The sequence below is a fragment of the Chamaea fasciata genome, unplaced genomic scaffold (genome assembly GCF_029207755.1).
Source record: "Chamaea fasciata isolate MVZ Bird 193981 ecotype frontalis unplaced genomic scaffold, bChaFas1.0.hap1 SCAF_3, whole genome shotgun sequence".
NCBI classification, from domain to species: domain Eukaryota; kingdom Metazoa; phylum Chordata; class Aves; order Passeriformes; family Sylviidae; genus Chamaea; species Chamaea fasciata.
The window spans coordinates 87,242,677-87,258,868 of NW_027094088.1; the positions used below are offsets into that span (position 1 = coordinate 87,242,677).

A 16,192-nucleotide genomic window follows, 5' to 3' on the forward strand; every position below is an offset into this window, starting at 1 on the left:
AGTCTTTAAGAAAATGTAGGGTTTGGGCAGAAAAATGTTGAAATTTAGCAAACATAAACCCCCCAATCTTTCAAATCCTATTCCAATGGCCAAATTACTAATTCCCAAAAGAACTGAACATTGCTCTAAAGTTTGTATGACCTCAATCTGGTTGCCTGATCTTCATGGCATCTGAAATGTCCTGAAGTAACCACAGTATTGTATAAGGCTGGAAGACATGCTAGAGGAAATAAGGGACATCCAAGATGCATCAGGGCAGGTGGTAGGTAAACTAAGAATAACGCAAAAAGATGGATCAAAATTAGGGACAAAGATACATGATGCTGAAGATTTTGTTTTGCTAATTATATAAACACATTGTTTAATTTGAGATTTTACATGCTATTTTGTGGTGGCTAAGAAAATGTAGAAAAGGGTGGGTTGGAAATTCCTAACCTTAGAAATTTCTTTGACCAATGGAGGCTGGGGTACTGGTTTTGCAACTTGTAAATTCATTCATAAATATGGATGATAAATTGCTGATAAATTCCAAAATGGACATGTGCATTTATAAGCTTATTTTTACTATGAGAAATAAGGTCAAGCAAACTAATTTTATATAGTTATGGGCTAATAAATACTTATAGTACTGTGGTGTTTTGAAGATAAACTGATGGTGATTGGTAAAGCCTGGAAATGTCAGAGTACTGAAACACAGGTCTCCAATGAACCCTCTCAACCTGAATAACTTATTTTAAGAGAACTTTAATGTATTTAATAACATAAGATCCTTAAATGTCTTAAGGTGGTTATCTGCTGAGTTGGGAACAGAAGACAATACTGAGTTATATCTTCAAAGATAAGGTGATGCTTTCAAGTTTGTTGCTTCACTGAGACAAATGTAAGCCTGTCAGGTGTTTCACTGAATAAAGGCTATAGCAAAACATTAACACAGACATTATCTACTTTGTTCTTCTGAGATGGAGATTATCGCATTCAATGCAACACTTTGCTGTCATGTGTTTGACTCTTGTTGGTGCTCACAAAAACTTTTATCTACACTGGATTTTACCCAGAAGCGTCCTGTACCTCTTTCTTTCCACAGATCTAAAAGGTCTCTTTCATACAGCAGAATGCATGTCAGTGACAGGAAAAAAAATTGTTGTGGCATCGTATTCATAATCACCTGTGCCTCTTTCTTTAAAGAAAAGCTAGTCACTTTGTAAAGGTTTTCTTACCCAGTTAATTTTTATTATAATTCCTAGTGTGTGTCATCTGGAACAATGAAGTTCATGTAATGGACATATACACTAAAAATTATGAGTTTCATTCTAGTGACTAAAAAAATGCTGTGTATAGCAGTGGTTCTCCATCATCAGTCAAATGATCAAAAAACCTCACAGTGAACCAGGGGTCATCTGTAGAAATGACCAGTTGTTTCTGAAAAGAGTTAAGACTTGATGCTAATAATTGCATTATTAATATAATATCAAACTGGATTAGAGAAGGGGAAAATTGTGTACTGATGTGAATATCTAACAACGAGCTAAAAAGAGGAGAATTTTAATCTAAATGTGATATGTATTCCACTTGTGCCCTTGGCAAAATTGCTTAATATCCCAGTTCATATTCTCTAGGGGAAGGTGCAGATAAACAAATGTAACCATCTTGCAAATACATTGCTATGATTAAATACTGTCTGTAAATTGCCGGAAATCACAAGTAGCTACATTACTGGATATTTTTACTTCTAGCTCAGTTCTAAGAAGAGTATCACTTCAAAAGATAACACAGCTGACTTGAGCTAATCTTTAAGTGAAAAATGACAATTTATCCCTCCATACTTTCATTGACAGCCAGTGTCCTACTGGATTTCTGGAAAATAAATAAATTTTGCTTTTCAGAGGAAAGTAGTTGCTGGCTTTTTAGCAAGTAAGGAATAGTAAGTAAATAAAAAATTTAAATATTGAATAAATCATATATATTCAATAGCAACAGACAAGGGAACACAGAGAATTTGGATATGTCCAAATGATCAAGTTCTTGTATATGAAAAAACTTGTATCTGTTACTGTCTGCCTGACTAGATCAATAACATTTTTATTTATTAGGTGGGTAGCTGCTTTCTTTGCACTTTTGTGCTTTGACTCTGTTGTCTAAAATAGTATCTGCGCCTTATTTTAGGTGTATAATAATGTCTCCTCAAATTTGACCTTTCAATTTCAAATATTCTACAAACAATGATCATAGAGATCTTTTCTCTGTCTTCAGAGGAGGTCCTATTTCTAATTTTATTTAGATTATTATTTTATGAGTAATAGTAACTATTTTACTAGATACATCTTAAGATTGTTGAGCAAGAAATATGTCAATGGCTCTGTCAGAAGCGAACAGCACTGTTTTTTACCTCTGACTAAAAATTCAGGGGTAACCACGGTAAGGAGTTACATACATTAAAAGGGTAATCACAGTTAGGAATGGCATAAAATAAAGTTCATTGAATTATTTTTCCTCAAATTATGGCATAATTTCTCTTCAAATTATGACAATAACAAATTACTGTCATTTATTGAATATAAGAGAGTATAAGTGCTATTAAAATACAATTTATAGGGAGAGGATTAATTTCTTTTTAGTTTTTCTTTCAGAAATATTAATGCTAAGCCAAGACAGATGTGGAAAGAGTCCCCAAAGAGCTTTGTATTAGCAATGGGTGAAGATAATTCAACTAATGATCTTGACATGGGTTAATAATGAAGTGATGTTGTATAATAGTAAGCATAGAATAAACCTATATGTTTTGATAGGAAAAAGAGATTTTTATCTTTTGTCTTATAGAATTTCCATGAAAAGTGGATGTTGTAAGACTAGTGCTTTTTTATTATAAAGGTATATTTTTTTTCCAAAAGCTCATCTGGTTTACACATGGTATGCAGTGTTGCATCTGGAAGATGCATAACTGGCCCAATGAAAATATGAACATAAAAAATGTAAGACTGGATCCTTCACAGTACTGTGTACTGTAGATATTTGGTTGTAGCTGAAGAAAGCAACCTGATTAGCCTGATTGATAAACAAGGTTCATTAACTCAAAAATAATGTTATGGTAATACTTAGGCTGCTTCTGATAATGAGTAGGATCTTTCAGATACTGTGTCATGATAGAATGTTTAAGAAATGCAGAGCAACTAGAATATTGCCATTTGGGGCAGTTAAGAGAATTAAATTGTCAGAGAAGATTCATAATCTGATAAAAGTGCTTTTGATTGAGACTTAAAAGTGGTCCTCCAGTTTTATTTTATTTAAAGAGCTTAAAATGGGAAAAGCACATATAATGTGCTAATTGACCTGTGCTATATTAAAGCAATCATCAGTCTGACATATTTCTGTCTATGAACTTTACAAGACAGTTTTTTCTTCCAGAGAGTTGCCCAGATCTACCCCAAAATGCTTCTGCAGCCTACACTTAAAATGACCCGAACATTGTATATTTTAAGTTTGTTTTCAAACTTACATTTAGAGTTCATTCATCCTTAAGAAGCACAATTTTTTTTCCTTGTTAATAAATCAGATCTTTATATATTTAACAAATCTAAAATATATACATTTAATTGTATGAGCTCATGTTATGAAAATACATCTTATGCTTTTTTAATTACTTTCAAGTAGTTCAATTTCTTAATATGTGGTCAATTTTAATACTCAAGCGTTTATTTTTATAAGACAAATCCCCTTTCGGCAGCTTTAAAAATAGTTTATTAAAATTCTCTGTAATACATCTGAGACCTTTCTTAGAAATTATTCCAGTAGTCCATCCTGCTGTTGATAAGATGTTGTCACTAAATAGGATGAAATGAGGTCATTTAATCATATAGATCATTAATTCACATAAATGTATCTCAGCATTTCTGGAAAGCTGAAATAACTGGAGTCAAATTTTAAATACAGATATCTAGACAAAATCCTTTCCTTGTAAACAATTAGGGTTGATGTTGGGGTTTGGGGTTTTTTTGGGTTTGGGGTTTTGGGGGGGAGGGTTGTTTGTTGTTGTTGTTGTTGTTGTTGTTGTTGTTGGTCGGTTGGTTTGATATTTTCCTTTCGGTTTTGTTTTTCTAATTTCCCTGTGCTACATTCTAATTTTATTAACACAATATAGGAATCCCAGCAATCAAAAGGTATAATTTTCGCCCTAACTTTGCCTGCTTTTCAGAGTTTGCATTTTGTTCTCACATAGCTTCAAAAAAAAATGTATATTTTTAGAATTATCTATTTTTTTTGCATATTTCTCCTCTGGGAGGAGAAAAGTAACTGATGATGGTCTTCACCAACGAGGTCAAAGAAGTGGCAACCTATGTAGCCAATCCTGTGCCTTCTGAAAGAAGTGTATATAAAATAGAGTCAGAAAATTAAAGATAGAACTTTCCTGCTGACCTTCCTGCTGCCTGCCTCATTCTTTCGTGTCCCAAAGTGTGACATACAGTCTCTTTCAGGGTCTACTTCTGTGAAGTTTTGTGACAGAGCATGATCTTCATTTTTGCACCTCAAGATAAGAGAGAGTAATACACAAACAAATCATATAGAATCAGACTACGTCTTTAGATATTTTATGAAATCCTTACCTAAGTCATTTTCTTTCTTAGTAAAAGACATGCATGGCTTTCAGGTGAACATTTTAAACATCTTTGGAAACTGTTCCATAGGAAAGTAATTGTATAATAATATAGCTTGGGTGACTGGTTACTGCTATATACTGATGACCTTGTAAAGGAGATTATACAAGCATTATTTCTGAACTGTAGGCAGGTCAGGTCAAGTGTAATAGGTTTTAGTTTTTGCTTTTGCTCCTCACTATCCTACTCTAGGTTTTATTGGCAATAAATGTAATGCATTTTCTCCAAGTTGAGTTTATTTTTCCCATAATTCTCACTAGTAAGTGATCTCGCTGTCTTGATCTCAACCAACGAGATGTTTCATCTAATTTTCTCTCCCCATCCTGCTGACAAGAGGGAGTAAGAAAGCAGCTAGCTGGATGGAGGTCTGGAAGCCATCCAAGGTGAACCCACCACACACCCACAAGCATCACTGTTGTGAATCAGCAGATTTAAGAAAAAGAAAAGTAAAAATAGGAACCTTGAATATTTTAGCTTCCTCTGGTCTGTCTTGCAGCAAAGGATGAAGTTTGTAGTAAAAACGTTCTAAAATATTTAAATTCAAGGTATTCATTGATACAAGTAACATAAGGAAATTTTTGTAAAATTCTTGAAATATGGGGAAAGCACTGTAACAATAAGTTCTATACGCAGAGTGGAAAGGCCCTAAATAAATGTTCTGCTCAGTACTGTGATAGATTCAAGTGTTGCACCTATAGCAGTTATGTCTGGAAGATGGCACTGGAAAAGCCAGGTATTCCAAGGGGTCGGAAACCTATGTTCCAAAACAGCAAGGCATCTTGTGTTGTTAAACAGTACCATCTGATGTTTTTCATCAATTTTATTGGAAGATACTCCAGTCTCCTTCCTTGGAGAAGAGAAAATCTCCAGTCAGTACTAAAAAAAATGAAGACAATGATAGGCACTTTCTGTTGCCATCACTTGAAATCCCCATGTGATCTTCATCATTAGAAACATAAGGACTGATCAGTGATTGATTAATATGTATTCTGAATTCAGTGTAATAAAAGTTCAACCTAATGCCATCTTCAGCGATGGAAGCAAGGGCCAAGGAAATTTAAGTAATGATATATATGCAGCTACTATTTGATACTTGATTTAATATGTGATGTTGGAACTAATATGGTGTTGACTCAATACAGAGTGAATGTAATTTTCCACAGAATCTCTCAGAAAATTGAAGGGCAGATAACTGATGAGAAGTCCTAAAGGATCTGGGTTATATCCAATATTTTTTAAGACTAATGTGTCAAGAAAACTTTTTGCACACAAGTGAACCAGCATTTACCTATCAGTGAACCAGTTCACCAGGGAAAAAAGTATCAATGGAGACTCTTGGATAGCTCTTGTTCCAAGAAATAACTTACATTTTCAAACCCATGTATTCATTCCCTGTATGTTTTATTTTCTTGTAGTTTCTTTGTACATTCTTCTTCTTTTATGTGGCTCAGTCTTCATATCATTTTTATTAGTCCCTGGTGGCTTTTTTCATTTTAGCCATTTATATTGCTCATTGAAATACTATTAATTCTTTGGGTATGCTTTTGAAATTGTTTTATATTGCTTCCTTCAGCTTCTGTTCTGAAGACATGCCACTTGTTACCCTTTCCATTCTGCTTCTTTCGGTATTTCACCTTTTTTTTTTTCTCTCTATGAAAGCTATTATTTAGAAACCTGTATTTGTTGCAGGTATGTTCATAAATACAAATTAAGTTTCTGTTTCTTGAAGACAGGGTAGTTAGCAAGATTTTTTCTTTTTGTCACTGAGTACTTATGTTCCTTTTCTGGTTAATCTGCTACTTATTTATTTTACGTGTTTAAGTTTTAAAGTTTTTTTGTTTTAAATTACATTTTTAGATGACTTCTGTTAGTGGAACTTTTCAGTTCACATCTTTTATTCATATAGGATAAATAATTTAAGTATTTCAAATTTAGTGAGACTGTTTTTACAAGTTTCCTTCTTCCTTTAGTTCACTTGAGGCAAAATATTGTGTAGAGTGTCAAGATAGCCTTCTATGGAGGGAATGACTCAGTCTCCTACACAGCTTTTCTTTTAGTCTTTTAGCTAAATAAGAGTAGGAGTAAACTGTAAATTTTCATTTTTATATGTTCCAGTGTAAATGAATATACCATTAGTCTTTTCTTTAGATCTGAAAAGTTCTTTACATAACACCTTATTCTGAAAAAAATTAAAATCACAAATTACTTCAAGAAGAATAATTTATTAAAATAACATAAAGAATAAACATCAACTGAATAAAATTGTAGCAACAAAAAGATTTCTAGCCCAGCTGTTTCCATGACAACCTCCCTTCTTATGTTTCCACAACCATTTCTGCGTTACTCCTGTGCTACTCATCTTTTTTGTTGTATGTTATTTAAATTGATATATGTTTCCATTTTATTCATATAGACTACTGAATGAAACACGTGACAAAACATTGCTCTATTTGTGTTATGATAGAGTCATGATGCCTGATTTATATTAGAAGCACTTATACAACATGCTTTTTCATGTTGTTTTTATTTTCTGTATTAATATGATCCCAGAGAGGTTTGTTTGTTTGTTTTTCTGTTTTAAGGGCAATCCTCATTGTTGCAAACAAAATAGGAAATAGTTGGATATAATTTTGCTAGAGGTACCAGTCTTTTGTATCAGAGTTTAAACTGGGAGAGCTTGCTTTCAGAAAATATAGTTTTAGCCAGCAGAAGAGAGTTGAGGTGAATACCAACTGATGTGATTTACTCTGTCACTAAAGACATTGCAGAAAAAGTGGGCAGAGGTCTCCTTAGCATATTCTGTTGCCATTCTTTCATCTTTACAAATGAATTTTGGAGCTGGTTGTTTTTTTTTTTTATTCACACAATTTTCTACCACATTCTTCACACAATAGCTTTAAGATTATTAAAACAGTTCATCTATTTTAATAAAGTGCAATGTTACACTTCAATCCACTGTGTGGATTTAAAAAGGACAAGTAGAAAATGCCTATGTACTATAACTAAATGTGAATCATCAAAAAAATTACATGAAGGATGATATGTGTAGCAGGATGACAAGCACAGAATTGAAGTCTGTACAAACAGTGAAAATTAGCTGTTCTAAGGCAGAATTATAAAGTTAAGGTGCAATAAAATGAAACCTCACAAAAGTTACCACACCATTTTATTATGTTCAACATAATTGGCAGTCCTTTTTTGAGGACTATTTCACTCATTAATTCATTCAGGACTGAAACAGTGAAGCTACAACCCAAATTGTTGAAGCACACTGAGACAAACTTCACCCTATCTGAATGTGCTATGACTTCAGCAATTAAAAATAAAAATTTAAAATAATTAATAGCACAGTTTTGCTCCAGATACCTTAAAGTCTAGGCTGCCCACACTATTAATCTGTTGTGGCATCCAACCTCCAGAGGCAGTCCTCAAATCAGGCACTCAGTCCAAACAGAACCAGAAAGTCCTGAGACCAGGTTCACAGTGCACTTTAAAAACAGTAAAGCAATGTTGTTGTAATTAGCAATAACATAAAGGTCGTCAATGATCAATCATCAATTTGCATAGCCGTTTCTTAAGAAAGGAACACCTGCACACCTCAATGGAGTTCACTAAAGCATTATGTATGAAATGTAGGGGCAGCTTTGCCATGATCCTAGTTACAATCAAATTTACTGATGATCTACATGGTTAAGTTGGAATCCCTTTCCAAGTTTAATTGATTCTTCAACAAAATGTTTTTATTTTCTCTGATTATAGAATATTATGTCAACTATGTATGTCTTTTCTTAAATATAGCCTGTGCACTTTAGACAACCTCTTCATCTATGCACCTTGTGCCTGGGAATGTTTTTTCTTTAAAGCAGATGTTTTTATAAACCTAGTATCTGCAAAGAATCATAGAAAGGTTTGGATTAGGAGAGACCTTAAATGTCCCCTAGTTCCTACACTCCTGCAGAAACATCTTTCACTGGACCAAGTTTTTTAGGCCAGCCTGGCCTTGAACACTTCCAGGAACGAAGTATTCACAACGCTGGAAAACCTGTTCCAGTGCCTCACCACCATTACAGTAAAGAATTTCTTCCCAATATGTAAACTAATTCTACCCTCTTTCAGTTTGAAACCATTGCCCCTTGTTTTTGTCACTATCTAGCCATAGAAAAAGCCCCTATCCCTTGCTTTCATAAACCCTCCTTTAGGTACTAGAATCCATCCCCTCTGTTGTCCTCTCACTACATACTCTCATACCCCAAAGTCCTTTTCTGTCCTTTCTGTCCTGTTCTTGCAAACCTTGCCAAAACTCTGCCAAACCTCTTTCCAGCTTGTATTTGTGTTTGGGATTGACCTGTCCCAGGCATGGAATCTGAATTTTATATTTTTTTAAATACGTCTCAAACCTGTCAAGGTCCCTCAGGGTGTCATCCCTACCCTGCAGCGTACAGCAGACACACCCCACAGATTGGTGTAGTCAGCAAAAAAGGGTGCACTCAATTCCATTGTTCTAGCACCAACAAATATGTTAAACAATGCTGGTCTGAATAGTGACACCTGAGAAATGCCATTTGTCACTGATCTCAGCTTGGACTTTGAGCCATTGACTGCATTGTACTGACATTTTTATTAAATAAATTCAAATTAAACTTTCTTGGTTACATGTGTAATTTCAGTTTCATGTTTGCAGATTTCTTATGACATCTAGAAATTCAATTTACATATCAATGATAAAACCAGATTTGGATAAACAAAAACTCATTTTAAAATATACATATTATATCACTCTAGCTGTCTATTATTAATATATATTTATGACTGTTCATGCAAGTAATTGAAATTGCTTATAGAAATTTACTTGATTTAGCAAACAAAATCACAGGTTGATGGAAAAAGTCTGTATTTACGTTCTCAGGGAAACATTTAAATAGGAAGTTCACTGACATTTATCCTTTCTATAGGTGATGAGTTTTTCTCATCAAGAAATTTTATGAAATGTTTAACTAAATTCCATGTAAACTTACTTATTTACCCTGGATATAATTTTCTTTTGTCTTCCTTAATTTTTTTAATTGAGAGAGAAATATATTCTTATTTACCTGAATGTAAATATGCTGTACTTCATGGGAATATATTATCCCTCTGTATCATTTCTATGCCTTCTTTTAGTACCATTTATGTATATGTAAGTGCAGCCCTGCCAAACATGTTTTACTTCTTTACTGTTTATGAATTGAAATTAATAAAAGGGCTGGGAAAATATACTTATCATTTTAGACACAAGATATCCTAGCAGACCAATTTCAAATGACAAATTTATCACTGATGGGCACTATCACACGGTGAAATTATAATCCATTGTGGTTAGCAGTGCAGAAGACCTGTCTGAAGTTCTAGTCTGCCTTCATAACTAGGCATGAGAATTCTCTCCAGTCTATTTTGCATAAACTGTGGTTATACAGGGAATTGGATATCTGGTTACTCTTTCTACTTGGTAGGCAGGAATCCAACCCATAACCAATCTGCAAGTACTCCCTGAGAGGGTTCAGCTTTCTTCCTTAAGCTTGTAACTCAGACTATGCCAACTGTGTCAGCTGGACTTTCAGAGAATAAAAAAAGCATGCTTTGACAGCTGGATGGGGAGTCTGTACATCAGCTAGGAGAGAAACAGAGCATAGTACAGATTGCAAATAATTCCAAGAGAATTATTCAGCTTTTCTAACTGGGATTTAGTTAAACTTTAGTTGAACTCCTTGGTCAAATTTGAGTTTCTTTTTTTCAAGCAAGTTCATTTAGCCTCCCCTTCATGAAATTAACTACCTTGTCATCCAAACAAACTTTTACTTTTTAAAAAATTTGAATTGGTTTTGGCTGGTATGGAGTTAATGTTCCTCATAGCACCTCATATAACGATTTTTTTTGATTTCTGACAAAATAAATGTTGGTATTATACCAGTGTTTCTTGCTAAGCAGTGTTTGCAAGCAAGGCCTTTTCTGTTTCTCACACTGCCCTGCTGGCAAGTAGGCTGGGGATGCACAAGAATTTGGTAGAGGCCATAGCTGTACTGCTAAACCCAAAAAACCACAGGGACATCCCATACCATATGAGGGAAGAAGGACGTGAGGGATGTTTGTGTTTCCAAGTCACTGTTGGGCATGATGGAGCTCTGCCTTCCTAGAGAAGACTGAGTAACTGACTGCTGGTGCAAAGCAGTGAATAAATTCCTTGTTTTTCTTTGCTTACATGCACAGATTTGCTTTCCCCTACAAACTGCCTTTTTCCAAACCCATGAGTTTTTCTTATTTTTGTTCTTCCAGTTCTCTCATCCCACTGCTGGGTACTGAGTGAGCAGCTGTGTTGGGCTCCAGCATTGTTGCCCACTAGCATTAACTAACCACATCACCATATTTTTCCTCCTTGTTTTCATCCCATAAAATAAGATGCAATTGTATTATAAAGATTAATAAAGGCGTTAATATATCAACATTTTAGTGAAACAAATGTGCTGCATATTCTGGTATGCTTTGAGATAAATTTAACTCTGCTGTTGCAGAGCTGAAGTAGCATTTCAGTAGCACTGTTAGTTCCAGTAGCACAACAAATAGTTAATCCCACCAGTGATTTTCTTTATTCAGGTATATATAGGAAATTATCAGTGGGTAATCCTCTTGTCCACCCACCTACATCTTTCTAATAATCTTTTTTTTTTCTTCAAATATTCAAATATACAGTCCTTGAACACAGATTATCTTCTCAAGCTGTGTATCAACAACTTCTCTGATGTCAAAGAACACGCAATAGAGGGGCATGTTTGGGTGATTCTATACCACATGAGCTGTATAGAATGGCAACTGCCTTAATTCTCCATGACTTTTTACTTTTGTTGAATTGCATTTTTCTGTCATATTATACTGCAAACTCATATCTAATTTGCCACCCATGGCCACCCACAGACTCTACTGCAAGAGAAAGTGCATCTCTCTCTTGAAGTTTCTTCACTTTATGAGATTTAATACTCATTTCATTCCTGTGGACTTTTGATGCAATAATAGAATTCTAAGTATTCTTCAAAGTATAAAGAGGATTACCTTTATCCACTGCTGTGATAAATGTTTACAGCCATAGCTATGAACTGAACACTGGGAGTTTAGCATCACTTGCTACACTTATTTTTTTCTTGAACCTTTTTTCTCCACTTGTTCTAATGTAACTGAGTAAACTGAACACAGCATCTTAAACTTACTGTTTTAGCATTGTTTTAACGCAGCACGGAAATAATGCAATCATTGAATGGTTTGGGTTGGAGGGGATCTTAAAGATCATCTAGTTTCAAACCCCTTTGCCATGGGCACGGGCACTTTTCCTTACACCAGCTTGCTTAATATCCCATCAAGTCTAGAACTGAACACTCCCAGGGATGGGACATCCATAAGCTCTCTGAATAAACTGTTCCAGTTCTTCACCACTCTTTGCAGTGGAGAATTTCTTCCCGACGTCTAATCTAAACCTGCCCCTTTCAGTTTAGAACCATTGCCCCTTGTCCTGTCCCAATATTTTCCTGTATAAAAAGGCTCCCTCCCTCCCTTCAATAAGCCCCATTAAGGTAGTGGAAGGCCACCATGGTGTGTCCCCAGAGCCTTCTCTTCTCCAGCCTGTGCAACCCTGACTGTCTCAGCCTGTCTTCATTCATAGCAGAGGTGCTCTGGTCATTTTCGTGGCTCTTCTAATCCATTCTAAGAAGTCTTTCCTGTCTTGAGCACCCCAGACTTGGATGCAGTATGCAGATGGGAGCCTCAAGAGGGAAGAGTAGAGGGGGAGAATACCCTTCCTTGGCCTAGGGTCCATTCCAATTTTGAATCAGCTTCTGGAGTTTGTTGCAGTTTTTTTGGCTTTTTATTATGGTTGGCCTTCTGAGCCATGAATACACACTGTGGCTCCTGTACAGATTTTCAGTCACCAGGATCCACAGGAAGACTAGGTCAGCTCTATGACGCAAATGTGTGCCATAAATAGTAATGGTTAGTAACACAAATAGTAACAGTAAGCTGTTACATATCCAAATTTTCTTTTTCTCCCTCATATCTCTGAGATAGTAGTCCTTTTTGGTTTTTTAAGAACATATGTTGAAAAGGTGTATTTTAGGAATAGTTTTCACTTTCCACTTTTTTTTGCTTGGGACAGATGGCATAAATTTTCAGAGAGCTGAAAAACTGACAGTGGTAATTGCATATTTAAATATTTTGATTTTCTTATCATAGATTCAATTTTTCTATATTTAACGTAACAAGTTCAGTTTTAGCCGCCTTAAGACAAAAATCTATCATGAATTCTCCACTGTGATAGAAAAAGAGAGCTAATGACAAAGGTTTTCAGTCATTAGAAGTATCAGAATACAATTTTACCATCCATGGAGTAGATAGAAATAGAACTTTTAGACCTGTGAAATTTTTTGAATTTGAAATTATTAATTGAATTTAATGAGATTTTGCATGCAAAAAGCTTTATTATATAAACTTAAACTCATAAAGTTTGTTTTTAAAGGTATCAGGATAAATACAATGAACAGTTGAAATGCTTAAAGTATCATTTCTTAGTCTTCATTTTCTAATTTTAATTATCTGACAAATTTATGACAAGGACAGAACTTTTTAGCAAGTTAAAAATAATAGATTTTTGCATATATTCTACCATAGGAAATATTATATGGCTTAGAAGGAGAAATTATCAGACAAGACTTTCAAGAAATAATAAGACAATAATTCATTAAAAGTTTTATTATAATTTGGAGAAAAAAATCATACATTTCAGGAAGATTTATACCTATTATAAAAGATAAGCTATCATGACTTGTATTAAATTGAATACACTAGTTATCTTGTTGCCTTTTATAAAGGCAGATGATTTTGAGAACATCTCAAGGGATATCGGCAAAAAGTGCCAATGTCTACAATGTCACTATCATTTATGAAAGTGTTTCAATCAGATAATTGTGGTTGCTAGCTGAGCATGTGATGAATTAAATAATTAATTATTCTGCTTAATGAAATCCAGAGAAATAATTAATTACACTAAATGTCTTCTAATTATTAATTTTCTACAAAAGAATTAATGTGTTTCAGATCACCAAAAGAACAGTAATTGCCAACCAAATTTGATTACTCAGTGAAATGTATGTGAGATTCCTCCAGAACACCAATCTTAAAAGCAGTGGAAAGAATAACAGTGAGTTAATTAGATTTCTTGAAGATGTACCTACCTTCAAGTTGAAAATGATGTTTATAGTTTTATTCTTTATATCTATAGTACTATGAAGTTTAGCTGATTTTTAAATTAATATCACAAATGTCAAAGAGGTCCTACCAGCTTTTCACTTATAGCCAAAACTAAAAAAAAAACAAAACCAAACCAAACCAAAAAAAAAAAAAAAAAAGTGGTGTTGCCATGGCACTTCTTTTTATTTCTTTCATATCTCTGATTGTATTTCAATGCTAAATTATAGTCTTCATGTTTTGTGAGATACATGTTGCATCTTCTGAGTCTCATGCTACATCTTGAAATCTGAAGTCAAACCTTCTCAACAAGTTAAGCTATTTTGCTGAAACGATTGAGTGTTAAAATTGAAATGCTAGCCCAGACAAAATGACAAAAGCAAATGGGAACTGTGTATTGTCAAAATATGAGTGAGCAATTGGCTGGACAAACAGTGCAGAACAAGTGAGAGGTCTGGGAAAAGCAACAAGAATGTGAATAATACGTGTAAAACCTGGGGTATGGATCTGACTGGAATGGTGTTAAGCTGCCTCAAGAAAGAGCAGAGAGCTGAGTTGGAGAATGGATAGAACTATATCCATAAAACTGTATATATTCATTCAGCTATCAGCAGATAGAGGTGGCTAGGCTAAAGCATACTAACACTGAAAACACTTTCAAATGGGAAAGATACTAGGAAGCCAATAAAATAACTCTCCTCAAGAGGAGGAAGGAACATGAGAGGAAAGTAGTAATGAAAATAGAGTGCAAAATTTTTTATTAAAAATGTAAGATTATGAGCCAGACAATGTTGTATTAGGGCTTCTCTGCAGTAAGAGGAAAATTGTATGCTCGGTGGGTGACTACATTGACTAGACGCAGGTCAAAATTTCTATGTATTAACAGGAAAGATAACTGACCTTATGATATTTGAAATCAGTTAAATGTTACATAGTTTGCATCTTGCAGACAGAACTGTTTCCATTTTTGTAGTCTTGTTGCCCTAGAATAGCCCTTCTGATTCTCTCTGAATGATCTGTCTCCTCACCCAGTTTTCATCTAAATGGCAGACAGAAGAGTCTGAAAAAAACCCTTTACTGTCATTCAAATGATTGTTCCTCATATATATATAAATATTTATCAATTACATGTCATATTCTTGATAAATATAACTTATAAATTAAACAAACATATTATCGTAAATTTCCATGCATATTCTATTAAAAAAAAAAAAGCCAAAACAAACCCAAACAAACCTGAAAATAGAAATGCAATGAAATTCCTCCAAATATTTCTGGTTTTAGTTGTACATTTTGGTATCTATGCCTATTAAGATCAGTTGAAAATGAATTTATTTCACATCTGCTTTATAGTGTCGTGCATGTTAACAGATGGGTCAAGCTGTTAACTAGCCATAAAAAAGCTAAAATAACCTACTGCTTCAATATTTACTTACAACTGGGTGATACACACTATTTTGAAAGGACAGTTTATGTATTCTTAATGCTAAGGATATTAATCAAAATGGATTTTATGCTAGCAGTGATTTTTTTTCTTTTAGCTGAATTTCAATGATTACTTAATCACAGTGTATAATTGCCATGTTTAGTAGTCCATTGCTCATGAATGATATTAATATTCACAGAATTCAACTGCTATTTAAAAATATGGAATATAATTTTGGGAGTTGGTTGCCTGGCACACAAGGATTGTAGGATCAAGAGTCTGACCCTTATATATTAAGTTATCCCTATTTGAAGGTAGTGGATTTTATTTGAACACAATTAAAAATCCAAGGACATATGCATCAGGACAAAGAGATTAATTTCCAAAGAACATGCCAGTCTGGACATGGAGTAATATAGGAATGGTCTAAAATATATTTATGTTCTAAAATACTACGCAAAACATGGTATTATGTTATTTTATTAACTACTTTTAAACTAAGTGAATCCTCTTTGCTGCCTTTGTTTATTTTTTAAGCTTATAGTAACTTTTGCCATTTAATTAATACCAAATTGTGATCATAGTGTTCAGCAATATTTCAAAAGTAATTTTAAAGCCTTAATTTCTGCCTCAAAAAATCGAGGATTAATATCACAAGGCAAGAAACTTCTCTAGAACCCCGATAAAATTCTCAGGAGCATAAAAGAAATTGAGGTACAGAATAAAGCTAAATTATTTCTCCATCCACTTCAGTGGGTGAAGAACTACCATTTAGAGTAAAAAAAAAAAAAAAAAAAAAAAAAAAAAAAGGTCGTATGATATATATAATTATATGGTGTTTTGAAAGAATCCTTGA

General features: G+C 34.0%; 1 protein-coding gene across 1 annotated transcript in view; it reads left to right on the forward strand.

Annotated features, from left to right (window-relative positions):
* Positions 1–16,192, forward strand: part of EYS (eyes shut homolog) — a 742,046-nt gene that overhangs the window by 109,678 nt on the left and 616,176 nt on the right. The gene's annotated exons all lie outside the window — the stretch shown is intronic.